The following is a 4,202-nucleotide window of genomic DNA, read 5'->3' as shown; positions in this document are numbered from 1 at the left end:
AATTGATAAGTAAAACTAAGGAAAATATTTCGCAATACGTTCGGGGAACATAATCCGAATCACTGCTAAGTGTTCCCCTTAAGATTACAAACAAGCAAAATACGTTAGCTATGGCTTTACAATAGGAAACAGTCCCATCCACGACCATGGTAAGCTAATTTGCATTTTTAACAGGAAGCAACTTAAGAGGAATTATATGTGAATTTTATCGGTGAGCCTTGACAATGAATGAGTAATATTCAGAATGAGGACTACTTGGATAATTTCTCCACAGTGTCAATAGTATACAGAAAAAATAAAATCAATGAACTTGAAAAATTTCTCAGGAAAATTTTATAAGCGCATTATAGTTACGTTTTAATCTGTATCTTAAAGAGATGCTTCATGAATTAATTTGTAATACATACATAATACTTGCAAACTTGTAATACAAAGTTTTGTAATACCAAATTTTTAGATGCATTGATCGAGCAATCGGTGGATTGTGGTAAATATAGCATATCAATGTCTAGCAAACGCAGAAGCAAAGTCCAGGTACTCGCAATGAAGCCAACCTAGTAATTCTAGAAATTAGAAGCAAAATATCTTAATGATCAATCCATCATTTATTCATACACCTGTCAAGTCTGCATTTTTTAAAATACATAAGTAAATAAAGTCTAATGCTTTCTTTTAAAGAAAAATTATAACTGGAGAGTGAGGTTTCTGCCTTGAACGTACATATTTCCAGAACACCTTACTGTCAGGGTTGGTTGCTATGCGCTGCTCAAATTCAAGCACTGCCCTTTTTTGTCACCTGCTTGAGATGGTTGAATGATTTATAGCGCTTTTTCCTGTTTATATCTGATTTATGCAGTTTGTATTCCCGTTCAGCATTACGACGTTCTTTCCTGGCAAGTCTGACTGCTGCAGTCTCCCAAATTGCACTTTTGAGATGTTTTTGTGCTTACGTGGTACTAATGCTGCACATCCTGTCTATATTGAGTTCAGGATGTTCTGAATTATAATGTTCACATCTCCAGAGTTGTAAAATTCCAGCACTAGCGCAATGAAATCATTTGCACTTTGCGGCCAACAAAAACCTTTTGACAAGACTCGCTTTAATCAATATTATTTAATATGTTTTCCACCAACAAAGTGGCAGAATCGTTAACGCACCAAGCAAAATGCTTGGCAGCATTTCGCCCGTCTTTACGTTCTAAGTTCAAATTCCGCCGAGGTCGACATTGCTCTTCATCCTTTCGGTGTCGATAAAATAAGTACCAGTTGAGCACTAGGATCGATGTAATTGATTTACCTTGTCCCCCTAAATTGCTGGCCTGATGCCAAAACTTGAAACCAATATTTATTCCACAATCCCACCCCACAAAAGAAAATTACTTTCAGCAATTAATTAAATCTAAAATTATTTTTCATCCTTTTTGTGCTTTCTATTTGTTACCCTGCTGCACGTTGTCAGACTTTTCCGCACAGCATTTACCTCGACCGAACAGACAAATACACACATCCGAACATATATAACACACAAAACCACTTCATTTAGCCTAATATGTACAGTTTAAGAATAACTAGACCTATGACATAGATGAATTCCGTTGGGGCTCTTGCTAATAATGATTTCTAATTCTGGTACAAGGCCAGCAATTTCGGGGAAGGGAGTAAGACGATTACATCAACCCCAGTGTTCAAATGGTGGATATTTTATCGACCCTAGTGTTCAAATGGTGACCCCGAAAGGATGAATGACAAAGTTGACCTCGGTGGAATTTGAACTCAGAACGCAAAGACAGACGAAATGCCGCTAAGCATTTTGCCCGGCATGCTAACGGTTCTTATTTCTTTATTGCCCCCACAAGGGGCTAAACATAGAGGAGACAAACAAGGACAGACAAACGGATTAAGTCGATTATATCGACCCCAGTGCGTAACTGGTACTAACGTTTCTGCCAGCTCGCCGCCTTACCTCTTGCTAGTAGTAAAAGAGAATGAATGGACTGTATATTCTTTGGGAAATACAAATTCGCCACTTAAACGTATTTTGAAGTATATCAACATAGAGACAATATTTTATCGATATTTTATCGAAAGGCGGCGAGCTGGCAAAAACGTTAGCACGCTAGGCGAAATGCTTAGCAGTATATCGGCTGCCGTTACGTTCTGAGTTCAAATTCTGCCGAGGTCCACTTTGTCTTAATCCGTTTGTCTGTTCTTGTTTGTCCCCTCTATGTTTAGCCCCCTGTGTGCAATAAACACAAATATTTTATCGATATTAAAGCAGCGAGAAGGCAGAATCGTTTTAAGTTCTGAGTTCAAGTTCCGCCAAGGTCAACTTTGCCTTTCAACCTTTCGGGATCGATAAAATAAGTACCAGTGGAGTCGATGTAATCGACATACACCCTCACCTGAATCTGCTGGCCTTGTACCAAAATTTGAAACCAAAATTCTACCCATATTAGAGAAATAAACTGTAAAGTCGTTCCTTGGAAGTTTTTGATATGAAAAGAAGTGGAAATGTTATAATGAATATAGTTTCTTCTTATGATTATTCTGCAGTGGGTGAATAGCAGATTGCCCGAACAGTCATACCCGAGAATACTTAGTTGCATCCCTTTAAGTTCTGAGTTTAAATTCCACTTAGGAATTCTTTTGTGGTCAATAAAACAAATACTGGTCAATATCCTATTAGTCTAAAATGAGTGTCTCCAGTTTCTTAGTTAAATAACACTCTGTGATGATTTGGATCGTAAGACCTCAAGTTTATATATGATGAGAAATAAGTTATACAACGTCTCTTTTCTTGAAGGAGTATAGGTTCGGCTGGTACATCATTTCAAGACCAAGGAAACACAGGAGAGGCACGTAACTATCTAAGAGCTCCTTCTAAATAATGAAAGTATTTTTTTTTAAACTCGCACTCCCATGAATTTTGACTCGGAACATGAAAGCAGATTTATTCCTCCTCGCCTATTTTCTTTCGGAGGCCCTGTAAGACATTTGTGAGTCAGCCAAGTGAAATTGGCTACTACAATAATGAATCGAAACTGTGTTGGAATAATATCGATCGAAATTTTTTACTCAATAAAAAACGTTTTTTTTTAAAAAAAGAGCAACAAAGAAAGGAAGGAAAAAATGGTGAACATCACTTCTATTCGAAGATTCACTAATGACGGAAGTGAAGGAATTGAAATCAGAAATCAGATGTGAAACTAAAACACAAAGAATGCCTTATTTTTTTTCATTAATCCATTAAATCCCAGGTTTATAGGAGTAAAGGGTAAGTCGTAGAGTTCATGTTTTTTCCTTCAGTCCATAAGATTAACAGCTTTGTTTTTTTTTGCTTTTTACAAGAAACAACGAACACAATAACTAGATAGTTCCATTATTTACAAACATATGGATAAAAATCAATCAGACCTAACACTGGCATTCATACATCTACACTTACAATATAAGCTTACGAATTACATACATACATACATACATACATACATACATACATACATACATACATACATACATACATACATACATATATATATATATATATATATTATAATGTGAGTGTGTTTATGATTTATTGATTAATTTTAAAGAGATTGTTTTTGTTTTCTATCCTGTCTCTCTTCCATTGCTGTTTATTTATAAAATGTAATACAATAAACTGATCAGCCGGTGAACAGGATCAACAGAGTGAGTTAGAGAAGAGGATAATTGGGAAGATGAAAGAAAACTGCTTAAAATAGAGAGGACAGTGAAAATACAAAAGGACACAGTGCAGAGGATTGGTTTGGAAAAAAGAAAAACAGAAAATGAAAATTCAATCAGACACACGTAGACGATGCTTACACGAGACGCATATATTGCAGATTTGTGAATTTATGAGAAAATGTAAAAGTGTTTGTTTATGTTCATGCAAATGTTTTGAGTATAACTAGAAATGAATGTGCGTCTAGTACATATATGTGTATGTGTATATATATATGTGTGTGTGTGTGTGTGTGTGTGTGTGTGCCTGTGCATATATAAGCACATATATAAATACATATGCACAGATATATATAATGTGTGTGTATGTATATATATATATGTGTGTGTGTGTGTGCGTGTGTAAACGCCAGTGTTGAATGGTGGCAGCTGATGAAGGAAAGTTCCCTATGTGGCCTGTGTGTTTTCTGTACTTGTTTATCATTTTGTCTACGTTT

General features: G+C 35.8%; 1 protein-coding gene across 3 annotated transcripts in view; it reads right to left on the bottom strand.

The window, feature by feature from the left end:
• The window catches only part of LOC106880510 (potassium voltage-gated channel subfamily H member 8), a 136,251-nt gene that overhangs the window by 127,632 nt on the left and 4,417 nt on the right, over positions 1-4,202 (bottom strand). The gene's annotated exons all lie outside the window — the stretch shown is intronic.

The sequence above is a fragment of the Octopus bimaculoides genome, chromosome 21 (assembly GCF_001194135.2).
Source record: "Octopus bimaculoides isolate UCB-OBI-ISO-001 chromosome 21, ASM119413v2, whole genome shotgun sequence".
NCBI lineage: Eukaryota > Metazoa > Mollusca > Cephalopoda > Octopoda > Octopodidae > Octopus > Octopus bimaculoides.
This window is presented reverse-complemented; position numbering and strand designations above follow the sequence as displayed.